This window comes from Podarcis bocagei (genome assembly GCF_964188305.1).
Source record: "Podarcis bocagei genome assembly, chromosome: 9".
Lineage (NCBI taxonomy): Eukaryota > Metazoa > Chordata > Lepidosauria > Squamata > Lacertidae > Podarcis > Podarcis bocagei.
In genome coordinates this window covers 66366327-66382545 of record NC_138134.1, presented here as the reverse complement: position 1 = coordinate 66382545, position 16219 = coordinate 66366327, and the positions used below count along the sequence as shown (strand labels likewise).

At 40.3% G+C, this 16219-nt stretch overlaps 1 protein-coding gene across 2 annotated transcripts in view; it reads right to left on the bottom strand.

Moving 5' to 3' along the window:
- Positions 1 to 16219, bottom strand: part of WDFY3 (WD repeat and FYVE domain containing 3) — a 132884-nt gene that overhangs the window by 108582 nt on the left and 8083 nt on the right. Inside the window, exon 1 of one of the 2 annotated variants that reach the window (XM_081206863.1) lies at positions 5147 to 5164. The exons of the other annotated variant lie outside the window; for it this stretch is intronic. The gene's annotated coding sequence lies outside the window, so the exon portion shown is untranslated. Of the gene's footprint in view, positions 1 to 5146; positions 5165 to 16219 lie in introns of those variants that run through there. 2 annotated transcript variants of the gene reach the window in all.

Sequence of the window (16219 nt, the reverse complement as noted above, 5' to 3'; positions counted from 1 at the left end):
AAAGGAACCTGAAAGTAAGCTGATCACAGCCCCAAACCAGAGTCATATTTGCGGCCATTCTAGAAGAAATATGGCGATATGCAATGTTTATATTGCAGATGGTTGCATCTGTTTTTCTGAACTTTTTTTTTTTAAAAAAACAACAACTCAGCAACAATAGTAGCCTGTGTGAGTAGGCCCAATCCAGGGGATGTGGTTTAATCCTTTCCCCTTGTGCCATTTCCTCCAATGGAAAACTCTCATCCCAAAGCTACTTTTTGCCTAGAGATAAAAGATATATGAGTGCCTATATATTGCTCCGAGGGACGCAGGTGGCGCTGTGGGTAAAAGCCTCAGCACCTAGGGCTTGCCGATCGAAAGGTCGGCGGTTCGAATCCCTGCGGCGGGGTGCGCTCCCGTCGTTCGGTCCCAGCGCCTGCCAACCTAGCAGTTCGAAAGCACCCCCGGGTGCAAGTAGATAAATAGGGACCGCTTACAAGCGGGAAGGTAAACGGTGTTTCCGTGTGCGGCTCTGGTTCGCCAGAGCAGCGATGTCACGCTGGCCACGTGACCCGGAAGTGTCTTTGGACAGCGCTGGCCCCCGGCCTCTTGAGTGAGATGGGCACACAACCCTAGAGTCTGGCAAGACTGGCCCGTACGGGCAGGGGTACCTTTACCTTTATATATTGCTCCTCCTGAGAGGAACAGCAGCTTGGTCCCAAATCAGTAGCCCACACATCTCTTATCCCTTCAAAATTGGCTAGAGTCGTTTTTCATGTATACATGCAACCCCCAATTTGCTTTCTGGGTCATGGTGTGCAATGATGGAGTGTGCATAAGCCCATTACACCCCCTTTTCCAGCCACTTCCAGGTCACCACAATGCACATGTGCACGGTCACACATCAATTGGATGCACGTAAAGCAATCATTGCATGTATGTCCAAAAAACACAGAACTAGAAATGCCTATCCTGTTGCTGGAAGGGGGATGAGACTACAAAACTTTAGTCCTGAAAGAGTTAAGCGCTCTGTATACACTAAACTGAGCGTTCCAGACTCAAACTTTACTGAGTTTGAGCTCACATAACTGTAGGTCTATCAAGCACATATCCCTACCTAACCCATTTATCTTGGTTGGCTGAAAGAAGGCTTACTTAATGTGCACGAACACACACAGATTAAAGTTACTAGACAGAAGCCACCGATTAAAGACTGAGTAGCCCAGTTATGTATACTGTTTCTATTTACAGCAACCTAGTCATTTGAAACTGTCTTCAAGTACTAGGTTATTGCAAGTGATTAATCATCACAAGCCAAGCTGAAAAAAACTATCCATTCTACTCTGGGAATCCCAGTGGGGTGGTGGTGGACGGGACAAAATATTTGCTAGGACCTAATTCCTAGTTTGAAGTTAACAAAGGATAAGATACATTGTGGGGCATATGCCATGTATATATATGGGTAAACCCAAAAAGTTCAGTCACAAAATTCTTCACCAATGAGTTCTATTCTGCACCACTGCTTACTTAGGTTGCCAATTTATTGTGCCTCCAGTATTCATGTGAAAGGGCACCAAGCTATGTGGAACACTGAAACTCTCACAAGAACTGGAAAAGCTATTAAGCCCTGCTCTGGCTTCTGGGACTACAAGACATTTAGCCACATGCTTTCAAGCTTAAGTGGAAGATAAACGATTGTTTACTTTAGAATGGAAGCCAAGATTCTTACCATGTTGAATTCTACAAAAGGAACACATAGTCTGAGCTTTCACACATTTGTGATACGCACACAGACCCCAAGTTACTGTTTGTTACGAAAGTGTCGCTCAATTCCTCTTACATAAAAAGAAACATGGAGGATATGTAATTTTCAACACCTCACTGTACTGTGACTGGATGTTACAACTGGACATCAATAAAACTGTCCAATAGAGCAAAGGGCACCCACAGAGTTCAGAGAAATGAAGTCAGAAGTTCAGGCACTTCGTTTTTTGCTTAGTTCAATCAGAATCTGTGTAATGGTGTATGAGTGTCCTTTTGACATCCCTGTCAAAAAATATGGAGCTCACTGCATATCAAGATTTGAACTTGTCCCAGATAGAAACACGCTTCCCTAGAATACCTGTATGCAAATCTCTCACAATATATACCCAAACAAACAAAAGTTGTCACTGGAAAGGTTTAACACATATGGCAAGCAGTTAGTTCAGATAAAGTACCTCCAGGCTATATTAAATAATGCAGATACATGGGCAGGAATGTAGGAGATTAATATACATTCATCATGAATCATTACGATATATGATAATTTAGGGGTAAATAATACTGCTGCTTTCAAAACATTTGTTAAAAACAAAAACGGCTAGGAAACGACTAAACAGCACACACTGTATTTAGTTTAACAATAGCTATTATAGGACTACAGAATTGGTTTGTTACTTCCAAAGGGTGTTATTTAAGCAAGCAAGCAGATAATTATCCAAACATTCATCAGGAGACTTTCCCCAGCTTTTTAGCTGGCATACAGAAATAACTCAGCCATTTCAAAACACATTAGTAATAAGATAACATGAAACAAACATATATTTCTTGGATTTTATAACAGTAACAGTAGAAGCAAATATTTATTCTCACTGCTGTCCCAAGTACTTCAGAAGTGTCCCTTTAACACAAATTCAGACCCCATACTATGTAGAATGAGAACAGGGTCCACCTTGCACCTCACATAACTATAAAAGATGGCCTTCAAATAAGCTTGTTGAAATTTTCAGTGTTCTCTTCTTTAGACCAAATATGGAAACTGGAATCTCAAAAGATTTAACAGTTTAACTGCATTTAGCAGATGTTGAATTTGAAAAACAGATGTCTAGAAACGAATTGTTCCAAAATGTTGTTGTAGGGATGGCTTAAAGAATGAATATATATATATATGTAATACCCAAGAATCCATAATTCACAGGTAGTACACAGCAAGAAAACACAAACCATCAAAACTATTTCGATAAAAGTGCCAAATGCTTCAAGTAAACAGATGTGCATGCCCAAAGTATTTCTTCCTTAAACATATAATTTCAGTAATTATGTTGAACTGCAAAGGCCAAGCCAAAATTTATAGTTGTGCTGCAAAGGACCCAGAGCAATGTTCATATGAAAAACTTACAAACTTAGGCTATCATTTTTTTTAAAATCCCACTCCATTTTACTACAGACATGGTCAGTGTGCATGATCTTCAATGTTACGCCAAACTAGACCCATTGCAATATATGGACTTAAGGTCATTTATTTCGATGGGTCTGCACTAAATATGACTTTGTGGGATATCACCTTACATTTGGGAGAAAAACATACAAAAATTCTCATTTTCCTGATTAAGCGACTTCTGATAGAAGGCACTCAATGGCTGTAATACAGTGGTACCTCCGGTTGCGGACAGGATCCGTTCTGGAGCTCCAGTCAGATCCCAAGGTTTCCACAACCGGAGGTCATGTTCTGCGCATGCGCATGGCACGTGGAGTGCTTCTTCACATGCCAAGTGGCGAAACCCAGAAAAATACTTCCGGGTTTGCCGCTTTCGCAACCCGAAATTTACGTTACCCGAGGGTAACTTAAGTCGAGGTTCTGCTGTAACTTTCTAAAATGCAAGATAATCCACACTGGATTCTCTTCACAGGGAGAAAAGCTTCAATAATAACAATGGCTCTAGACCAATCTATTGCCCTCCATATGTTTGGGACGGTAACTAATCTGCTTCAGTCAGCATGGTCAATGTTCAAGGATGACAGGAGTTGCAGTCCAAAACATCTGGGCAGAACCACTTTGGGGGAGGCAGCACTAGACAGCGAGAAAGCATCACATTTCACCAACAATTACCAGATACAAGGGATGGGCTCCCAATAGTGTTACTGCAATCTGGAGGGAAGATGTTGTATCTGTTTCAACTGATGCATTACAACTATGTAACCTTCATTAAAAAACAAACTGAAACATCTGTGCTGTGTCTAGGATTCACAGAATTCTAAGCTACCAATTAGGATTTTAGGATGTACAAGGGAACTGTCGCCAAGCAGCTTTCTAGATTCTATAAACAAGCTGGTCACAGTGGATCAAAAAATCTGGAAGAGATCCAGCAGTGATCCGACAGGATATTTCGCATTTAACATTTCTACAAATTGAGCACACTTTATCCAGTTTGTGATAAACAAACACTAAGCCTGTGTAGCGTTAAATTCTGATTTGGTATTTAAAATATGCATTCCCTGTTATGTTTTCAACAATGAAGAGAGAGGATCAATACAAATCAGAAGTACCACCACCATTTGCACCAAGATATCTACTGCAGTAAACATCTGACCCATGTTTCTCCAGCTGTTTCTCACAAAAGATTACTTTCACAGAGAAACTGTGTGATTTATAAACAGCTCCACACAAGGCATTCATTCACAACAGGCATATTCTAGGAATCTAAAAAGAACGCTAAACAATCATAAGCTATTCACTTTATATAGCTTTTAAAAATATTTATTTTTTCATAACAGTGTACAACTATATTAATAAGATTGTTAAATCAAAATGCAAAGTAATTCACAGACCACTTGCAGCGGTGTATTTCTGAAGACAAGAATGCTGTACCACTTGTAAACAATGTAATGAATCACTGCTCCAAGTGTAAAACATTCAATTAAAAGGAATGAAACATGAGAACTAGAAATCTATCTATCAAGTTTTATTTTTAAATATTATTAGCATATACTCTGTATTAAATAGTTTGTTGAAACACCCCACCATGTTCATTTCCCCCATGACCCAATTTTCATTTCCCGGGCAAAAATGCAAAGCAGAAAAACCTTGGCAACATTTAACACCATTTTCATTGCAATGAAACAAAACATTACTCATGTTCAGCACAAGATCAAACAGAAGGAAGCATTTGTTGCAGGGATATTTTACGGCGTAAAAATGATTGCTCTGTCATCAAAAGAAGCATGAAATCAGCTACGCGTTTTGCCTCCTACATAAATGTTTGCCATCTCACCTGTGCTGTGTTTGTTTTGCACTGTCTAACAAATTCCAAAATGTTACACTGGCAACATGTTTGTGACAATTTCACACAATGATCATCTGACATTAAATTTTCCAAACCAAAAGGAGACAAAATAATTATCCCACCTGGTGCTTTTCAGGTTCTTTGCAGGCATCTTTAAGTTTTAAATCTTCTCTTTTTGAAAGAAAATAACAGCAGCCGCCTGTTTCTTGTTATTATCTACTGCTGGTAGCCCCACATGCAGCAAAAATACTTCAGGCAATCCAGGCGAAACTCAGAGCTTTGCACTGGAGTCTCCTGGAGCTTGCTGTACCAGTGTGCAAGCTGGCTTGACGACAGAGGCAAAGGGTTGCTGTTCTATCCAGCAGTACTGCCGGACTTGTTTGTCATAGGATGATGAACCCGTTCTGCTTCAGGCAAGGTCCCCCCTCCCTGCTTGTGTCAACTAACATATGCTGATTAATGTAGCCTTTAGAAAGAACAGGGGGGAACAAAGTGTGGGAGGAGAAAAGCCACTCAAATTCACATATAGGGCCATTTAGAAATGCCTGACGTATGCATTCTTCATGTGTCATTACAATTTGTACTTCACTTGTGTCAAGAGTGTCTATGGCACTGTACCAACACACAGGAGTAATGTGCTTTATTAGAATTTTACAGTCTAGAAAGAGGCGCAGGGAATCTCTGGCCCTGCAGACACTGTTGGGCTACAACAGCCATCGTACCAAAGCATTGGACACAGCCCGCAGCTAATGGGCTCTGGAGTCTAATAACATCTGGAGGGCTATAGGTTCTCCAGCCCTAGTCTAAACGATAGCTCTGGCATTATGGCAGATGCAATGCTGGAAACTTCAGATGTATAAGCTAGGTGCCAAATGGCTGCTTAAACCAAGGTTACAGTCACCAAAACAGAATGTCTAGTTGCCATTTTTTGGCAAGGCGGCTCTAAAGTCTTGTTTTTCAAAGGATGGGCTGACTGTGATTCTCAATTGAACTTCTGGTTAGTTCAGATGACAACCTTGAGCTTGGTTAAGAGCTTTGAGAACTCAAAGAAGAAACGTCACTGATCCAGGGACAGTCCACATATATATTGGCCTATTCCGACCTCTTTTTCTTAATGGCGAGTTCACCTGCTCAGGCTGAACAGAAAAAGCATTTTGGTTCCAGAAATTCTTTCCAATTGTGTAGATAAAATATAACTGAAAGAATTCTACAGGATAGGGTATTTGTGTGAAAACAAACCAGATCCAATGATCCCTAGGCATGCACCTCCAAATGGTGCAGATGTCAGGCGCCATCTTGGTGCCTAGGCAACTAGACTTGGTTGCAAGTGGTCAAAAGCCTGGTGCAAAATGTGCCTGGTGCCTGGCTAATTTCGAACACTGTGGAGATGCTGTGTTTGCAGAACCCAAAAGTTACCTATACATCTAGGATTCCTAACTTCCAAATTAACGCGATAAACAAGGACTCATAGATCTTGCCCAGCAAGGACTTACATCAAGAGCACAAATTACACTTGTATTAGGTATTATTTCTTTTGAGCAGCCAAACAATTCCAGAATAAAGACAGGGCATTATTCATGCACTGAACTGTGCCAAAATTCAGCTCCCCACAAATGCATGTGTGCCACACTAAACACTGCCTCAGGTGCCATGACTAAAGAAACAAAGAGTGTAAATGTAATAAAATAAATAAAAAGCAGCCACATGCATACTGAGACAAATGAAATGCCAAATGATGACTAAAGACAGCAAGGGCATGAGCAATCTAGTGGCCCAATTCCCATTGCTCAACTGTGGTGAAGGGCCAGCAAGTGTTGCAATCTAAAATTTCACTTTCTGTATCCACAGCAAAATGAAGACTCATGTTTACCCACATATTGAAAGAGTGAGGGTCATGGTAATATGAAAAACAATGGAGCTACTTGCATAGAGGTATCTCTCCTAAAACTGCTATCACTGATGGCTCAATTAGCACAAGCATTTCTGGTTGTCAGATGGAACAATGCCCCCCCCCCACTGAATGCTGTTCTAGGGGTTCTCTTGACTCTCCAGAGTGGATGGGGTTTGTGTAGGTGGCACAGTGGGAGTCCTTCTGGATTCTGACAGTGTGCTGTGTTAGTTGTGCCACTGACTTTTATATCATTTCTTGAATTCTAGTTGCCAACCTCAAGAGAATGAAATCATTTCCTTCCCGGGATTTTATTGGGGGTGGGGGTACTTTCACTGGGTTAGGTACTACAAAAAAAGGCTAGATTATTAGTAACCACAGTATTGTAAACAAAGAAAGTTGCTTCCAGAACTGTTGTCATCTTCAGAAAAATAAGGCTATATGAAGACTTAGCTTTGGTAGCACAAATGATGTATAATCAGTAACATATCAACAAGTAAACGTAAGACATTCATTACAAAGCACACTCTTTTCCAGACTAAAAAAAGGGGGGGGTTACATTAGGGGGCATGACAGAGATTGGCAGGTGCTCACTTTCTGGTGGTAGAGAGAGTCTATGAAACAGCATTTATGATGACACTATTTCCTGGTGCTCTGCTGCCATGAAATTTTGAATAAGATTAGTCAAGTCCACATAACTTTTCTTCTAAATTTTGTTGTTGTTGTTTGCCTTCTCTCAACTTATTTTTTTCACATTCCAACATGGTTGGAATGGTTAGTACATAGTTAGAAGAAACAAGGTTAGTATAATTTTCAGGGATAAAGTGCAGCAAAATGCTTTCTTCTCAAAAGTTAAGAGTCAAATTATTGAAAAGATGTATAATAAAACTTTAGAGACAACAACCGGCTCACAGGATATACCATACCACAGTAGCACTTCTTAACGTTACAATATTTGAAGCTGCAATAGGCTCACTCACTCTCTCCCCTCAGTAAAAAAAAGTAATAGACTTAGACCAACATAAAAGTTACTGCTAATGTAGAACATTTGTGCAAAGTTAGAAAAGGCATTTAGAAGAATTCCAGGTGCATTCTATTGGGCCAACTGGAAAATATGTAGTTGCTCAGATATCTCACAATGAGACTTTCAGAGATGTTTCAAATATTACTTGTTCCTGACAGATTAACTGGGTCTTCCACTGTGTGATGGGATGATTAGCTGCTTGTGCGTAAAATCGTGGTCCCTCTGAGTTTGTGCAACTCCACAAACCTCTGTGTGTGACAGAGATCCTCAAACATGTCTGCCCTAGTCACTTGTAGATTCCGACAGTGGTTTTTTTCGGAATCGTCTCCAGCATAAGAGCTCCTTAACGGAAACCCGCCTTCTGGACTCACGGCGTGACAGTTTCCGGCGAGGCGTGGGTCTCCCTATGGGAGCTTCAGATACCTCCCCACTGTTCTCGCTGGAAGCGTCTCTGAGCCCTCCCTCCTGCTCGCATTCCCTCAGAGATCCACTCCTCCCCCTGCTGGTTCCTGCTTCGGCTGTTGAGTCTCTTCCTTCCTCCCTGAGCCCCTCCACCACCTGTTCCTCCGATGGCAGTTCCCTGACACACTGACATTTAAACAAAGCAAAATAATTTAGAAAGAAAAATAGCTAAATTGAATTTTTAAAAAGGTACAATTCAGCATGGAGTTAAAAAATTTATCCCAGCTATTTACTGAAATATCACCACTCCAATGTAAAGCTACCCCTTCAGTCAAAAAGTTAATTTAGCCTGAAAGTAAGAGAAACATTTCTGTCATTACTTGGGCAAAAGAAAGAAGAAGTTATCTCTCAAAATCAATGTGACGATGACTAATGAGGGATTTTAGGCACACAATGAAGCAATTTCCTATTTTTGTAATAACAAAATCTACAACTGCTATGGTGACTATTCAGAGTTATGACAGGGATTGCTAAATTCTAGGCATCCAGAAATACAAACTGCTGAAAAGGGCAGAAATAGCATGTGCATCACCAATTATACATGGTGTGGATAGGACCCAGTCTCCTCCTCTTATTGCCTTAGTTCTTATTTTTCCTCTTCCAAGTGCATCTCCCCTTTCTTATACACATTACTTCTTTGTGCTCATCACTTTCCTTTTCCCTTAAAAGCCTGCCAAAGATGAAGGATCTAATGGAAAACCGTTTCCCAGAGCACAACTCTAGGACCTCTTTCAATACTAGCAGCCAACTATGGAAGATATGATGTAGTAGTAACAGCAACAAGAACAATGGGTATGATCATATGCAATTGCTCTCCATGACTCTGAATAACCACAACAAGCAAATGCTCTTTGAGGAAGGCATCCCAAGCAAAGGTACCTTTTAATCAAGTACTTCCAGGATGGAAGGATGAGAAAGCATTAGCTAGAACAGGCTCTCTTACCATCTAAAATCACAAGCCCCCTTCGCTCCAAACTTGCATTAAATTTGCTACACTCCAGGTTATGTCAAAAGTTCGTTCTACACCAGTTTACATTCCATCTTATTTAACAATCCTGATTCAATCAATCAATAAGCGAGCAGAAAATCCCAGGGGATCCTTGTTTATGTGATTCAGATAATGTGAGAATCTGTACTCAAATGGTAATAATTATTGAATTCTGAACAATGAGCTTTGGCATGGACGGCCTATATAAGACTCTATCTGATTTTTAATGCAACTCAGGAAGTTCCCAATTCAAATCCCCCAAATGAAGATACTAGGTGGGCTTAACAGAAGCTTCATCTTCAGACTCAAGCAAAGGCCTTTCGTGGCGCCCAAATGGTCCGTTCCCACCACTGAAGTTAGGGTCACCATGCAGTCTGCAAATCTGCCCCAAAAGGTTGGTAATCCCTGCCCTATGGGACTGTTATGTGGTTAACTGAAAGTATGAAGTGATTTCAAAGTCCAGAAAAGTGTAGGGTTAAATGATGTATGGTGTTGTTATTAAAGGAAACATAGTGACCAACTGCAAATTTAGGTTTCATGACACATTCCACCTCCACATAAGAGCAAGTGGAAGAATGAGAATACATCTGTAAAGTATTACACACTGGCAGTACTATGTAATTTATTAATGGCTCTACTGTTCTCATGCTGTGGGGTTGACAACACTGTCATCACCAAACCTGCCAATACAATACAAAAAGTACCATTAACCTTTTATTGAATTTAGCAAGTCACAGTAGGTGCAGCATTTCCATCTGGCACTGCCATTTCTAATTTGACAGCTTCTTTAAAAGCTTTTGGGGTCTGAACAGCAATGCAAGGCACTCTGGAGTAAGGGACATTTTCTAGAACAACACTGCAAGGCAAATGCTATTTCTGAGCAGGGGCTGCAACACAAACGCCCTATCAAAGTAGGTAAGTGATGGTGAAGAATCAAATAGTAGTAAATAAGGTTTTGATTACGAATAACGCAAGAGACTGAAGTTAACAAGGAAGGGAATATTGCATGTTCATGAGCCAAAGCTACCCACATGCACTACAATGTATTATGGACTACAGTAATGGTTCCATTTAGTTGATTTAAATCTCCTTCAGTCCTAAGGCTCAGCTAGCTACACAGCTGCAAATAAAACGTTTCAAATGTGTTGTAGAGTGCAATATAAAAATGTGACACTAGATGGTGACAGCGAGCTACGCAAAATTCAATGTATTTTTCAAAACAAAATTTTTAAAAACATTTTCGCAGTGTTTGTGTGTGTGTAGATTCCACCCAAGTTGTAGATGTAATTTTCACAATGATTAAAAAAATTACTAAGAGTTTGATGAAGACAGAACACTGGCCACTTTTAGGGAACACAGCCATGGGCCCACACACATTCCTTAATAGTTGTATTATATAATCGGTCCAGATCAGTTACACATGTCAAAGAGTGGGGAATGCCTGATCAAAAATGAAGGGGAGCAGAAAGGAACGCCTGATCATCCACCATGTTTGGGAGACCTAACATTACAGAAAAGGGAATTTGCAACAGGCTGGGAGCATGCATCCCTATGGATGGCTCCCCATTTGCCATATTAAATAATAACACCCAATCAAAGATCATGACATACATATTTCTCTAGACAGTGTGGGGAGGGATACATGTAAATCAGAAACTAAACTACATGAGATAAAATCCCAACATACTGTGTAGAAATGAGCAGAATCTTCTTGTCCCTTAGAGACACTTAAAGTATGCTATTGTTTTTCTGCAATAACTGAATTTGTTAACTATTTCCACTGTTGTGCTATTATCATTAATATAACAACAGAGGCATTGCTGCATGTCCTCTGCTCTGAGAAGCATGGGCAGTAAAAATAGGGAACAGGACTTTTGTAGTTATAGCAGCCACATTTGGAACTCATTACACAGGAGACTGGTTTGACCCAGACTGCCTCCCAGGGAAAGTGGGATTTCATAATCCATATTCTGCACCTTACGTAGTGACTCTTACCTTGGGATAAGGAATTTTTCTGTGTATTGTATAAATACATTCCTTCCCCCTTTATACTAGGTGTCATGTTCTTCAGTGTGCTAGCTTTATTAATAAATAATAATTTAGATTAAGCGAAAACCCAGACAAAAAAAGTCGTTGAGCTTTTTTTCCACCTGGATTTCTGCCTGGACACTGCTTCCAACAGCAGAATTCTGGGTATGTCCAGGAATTTCCAGACGTATGGCAACCCTATATTAGATTTATATACTACCCCTCATCATAAGATCTCAGGGGAGTTCACAGGGCTTTAGCCCCCAAGATTTGATTTCAGTTTTCTATCTGTGTGATTGTTGGGGGGGGGGGGATGGGATTCTCGGAATGCAAAGAATGATTGCAGAGGCCAAAGTGTATGTGCTCTTGAATTATATATTTAAGGTTTCCTTTATGCATATCGATCTGCTGCTTATGCACTGCTTTAGCCCCTTGGATTCAGAGTATAACAATAAACAATGTGACTCCCTGATCCCCATCCCTGCAGTGATAATCTAGCATTATACTACACTCTCTGACCGAACCATTCCAACCGGAATATTTCCTCGTGTTTGCTGGTTGTAGAACTTGCCTTGTTGCAAGCCGACTTGAGCGTGGCTTGAACTATGAAAAGACAGCCTACGATGTACATATTTTTCGGCCATGTGCCTAAGGTCGCAATTTCGAAAGTAAATTACGTATAAGCAGTGCTTTTTTCCAGGGGGTACTCAAGAGTACACCTCTCTCTTTTTGGTGAAAAAGTGTGACACTTACTGTAACAACTTCATGGTGAGTACTGACACCTGTTTTTCTAGAAAAAAAGCACTGTGGATTATAAGTGGCAGGCCCACTGTACAATGATAAAGGAAAGGCATGGATGTGCACACTCTCTTCCTGCCAGACATTACCCTTTATGCCCAAGGGCCTAGTCCTAAAGTCACATGCACTGAACATTTATGGGGAGGGATCACATCTGAAGAGGATCTGACTTCCTCTCATTATACTGATCTACATTAGTAGTACGTTCCCTGGTTTAGGGGGGATAAGTAACAAGAAGAGAACAGAGAAATGAGAGAGAGTGTAGTAGAATGTAAAAAAATGTAAAGGTAAAGGACCCCTGACAGTTAAGTCCAGTCACAGATTACTCTGGGGTTGTGGTGCTCATCTCGCTTTACAGGCAGAGGGAGCCAGCGTTTGTCCACAGACAGTTTTTCCTAGTCATGTGGCCAGCAGGACTAAGCTGCTTCTGGCGCATCAGAACACCGAAACCAGAGCAGCGCACGGAAACACCATTTACCTTCCCGCCAGAGCGGTACCTATTTATCTACTTGCACTTTGACATGCTTTCGAACTGCTAGGTTGGCAGGAGCTGGGACCCAACAACGGGAGCTCACCTCGTTGCGGGGATTCGAACCACCAACCTTCTAATCGGCAAGCTCAAGTGGCTCAGTAAGGAAGCTAAATAAAGTTCTGTTATTTCCCAGAACTTTGTTAAACTTCCTTACACTCTACTTCATGTTTTTTTCTGAAATATCAAGTGTCAATTATTTCAAAAATTAAATCATTTTTCTGCCCCTGATATGCTGGTGCCCTAACCATGTGTTTAGTCTGCCTATTGGGTAATCCAGAACTACTGCCAAGTGATAATCTTACTGCACTACTACAAGTGATTATGTAAACTGACCTCAGCAGAGAATGACAGCAATTTTAGGCAATAAGTAAATATATTTTGCAGATACACAGGATAGTATTTTCACTTTCTCCCAGGAGAGAAAAGAGGAAGAAACCACTAGCAGCTTTCTTTTTTGGTAGCACTGAAGAGCAATTTCAATCTTGCTAATACAGTCAGAATCATCTAATTGCCTGCTCAATCTTACTTAATCAACCAGAGGACAGTTTCTTTCATATTTGTTTGAAGAAATTCAATATATCACACTTTATTGGGATTTCCTTCTGCTAATCAAGACAAAGCATTCTTATGAAGTTCCCAATTACCAAACAGAATCGATTTCAAAAGTCAGCTTCAGAAGAAACAAAAATACCTTAAACTAAATTAAAACCATGGACACCCCACTTTTACGAAAGCTAGCTAGAAGAAGAGTTGGCAACAGCAGTCCCAGTCTTCCCCATGTGCATATTGTTGTTCCCCTCCCCAAGCATTCAAACAATTTATAGAAGCCATTAATCTTCTAGCTACCCACTAAAAAGGATTATACATAAAAAATACACAAATACAGAATATTCATCTAAAGGATTATATATAAAAATACACAAATACAGAATATTCATCTATCTTATATCTCTAGCACCTTCCTTTTTAATGTATCCCAAAATAGAATTTCTGCTTAATCATCCAATGTCACCTTTCCCACTCATTTTCTTTCCTGCACATGCTTCCTTCATCTAAGAACTATAAATCAGACACAACTGCAAATCCTTGAAGCAGTTTTCATTTACCATCACCTTCAGTTACAGACAAAGACAGAAGTTATTCCTTCTATACCATTAATGAGTCTGTCTGCACCTCCAGCACCTGCTATCTATAAAGAAGCAACACACATACATTCGAATAAGGATTAAAAAGTGCCCATGGAATGTTTGTTTCATGGGGGGAAACCTCACATATTCATCCGGGGGGGGGGGGAGGGACCTCATAAAGTGTAGCGATAGAAATTACTCTTGAAGCAGAATTGCAAATTTCAGCTGGTCCATTACTTTTTTCTTACTTATCATGTAACCCTGAAATTATATGTTAGGTTCTGATAGACTATAAGCATGTACAGTGGTACCTTGGGTTAAGTACTTAATTCGTTCCGGAGGTCTGTTCTTAACCTGAAACTGTTCTTAACCTGAAGCACCACTTTAGCCAATGGGGCCTCCTGCTGCCGCCGCGCCGCAGGAGCACAATTTCTGTTCTCATCCTGAAGCAAAGTTCTTAACCTGAAGCACTATTTCTGGGTTAGCAGAGTCTGTAACCTGAAGAGTATGTAACCTGAAGAGTATGTAACCCGAGGTACCACTGTATGCATATTCTTGAGTGATGACCCCCACTACGAGGGCACAAGTTGTTTTTATTTGATCAATTAGATACTCTTTTCTCTGAGTTATATTTAGTTTCCATAGTTTACACCAGAAACAGATGTTAAGTAGCATGCTAATACCCAGGTCCCCCCGGATCATAAAAAGGTGTTACACTTTCCAGACTTCAGGTATGGAGGCTGTTTGAAGGACAGGTTACATATTTTTGTTACGACCAGCAATTTCACAATTAAGTTTGTGATTTTTAAATTTGTCAATAAGGCCTAAACTTTAGACTTTATCCGCTTGCCTCAGATCTTCAAACACTTTCTGAGAAAGCTAGTTCTGGACAAGGATCTGCCCTACATATTCTGCAGTGCAGGCAGATACAAAGAATTTGTTCAGCTTCTCTGTAGTATCCTATAGCACACCTATGTGACCCCTTGTCCTCCAAGGGAGTCTTAATGATATGCAGAACTGTATTCGCTCTGATAATTTATAGATTCTTTAAAAGCAGCACAAAAACTGCTCTGCTGACTCTCTTAAAAACTGAATTAGGTCACATACATACATAATCTTAAGCGTATTCCATCTTTCCACAGTTCCACAGCAGGGCTTCCAGGACTCACAGCCAACTTGCAGAACATTTTTGGAATTTCCGTAATGAAGTAATGATTACTTAACAATGAAACACTGTACATGTAGATTCAATTCTCTCTTCTCTATACAACTTAAGGATGGTACAAAGTAGCTTTTTAAAATACTGAGGGAGTGAGCCAGAGGTATTAACTAAGCTAAAAATTAAAAAAAGTCAAAGGGGTTCATACACTTGTTTTCTCTACAAGCGTGAAAATAAATTATTGTAAAGATGCTTTCTTGCTAACCACTGGCCCTTCACCCACTATTTTTCAAATTGGCCCCTCTTTTTATAGAGGTGTTCAATGGGGCATACTTTAAATATCCATAATTAATATATAGAGGGAATACATTACCAAGGACCATGCTGGTATTCTAACTAAGTCCAAAGTAATGATCTTATCCTAAAAAGGTGCTCAACTCTGCAGACAGTTATAGCAAAGAGAAGCCAAATAAAAATTTATCCAGAAATCTGATTGAATGAACAAGGCTGTAAACAGCTTCTTGTCCTGTTTCAAGAACTGAAAGAGCTTAAAGGAGCATAATGGTATTCCTAGTCATATTCCGTTTATTTATAAACTGCATTTTCCACAAATACATTGTGCTCAAAGCAATTCTCGGACAAAACCACAACAAATAAGAATACGCTACAAAGTCTTCTTCTTCTTCTTCTTTGGCGATCACTCGTAGCCGAGTAAGATTGTCTTCCATAAACACGGTTTTAACAACGAGTCCGTAAGTGACTGTGGAGGCCAATTCTGGACCCACACGTCCTTCCACAGTGTGGACATTGGTTCCCGGGCGGGAGTTGATCATGGTGTGGATTTGCCAAGCATGCCTTCCTCTTAGCACGTTTATCCCTTGCATTCTGAGTTCAAGAGTCTTCAAAGTCCATGACACCTATGGTAAAGGCTATTCTCCAACGGGAGCGCTCACAGGCCAGTGTTTCCCAGTTGTCAGTGTTTATACTACATTTTTTAGATTTGCCTTGAGACAGTCTTTAAACCTCTTTTGTTGACCACCAGAATTACGCTTTCCATTTTTAAGTTCAGAATAGAGTAGTTGCTTTGGAAGACAACCATCAGGCATCCACACAGCATGATCAGTCCAACAAAGTTGATGTTGAAGAATCATTGCTTCAACACAGGTGATCTTAGTTTCATCCATTACAC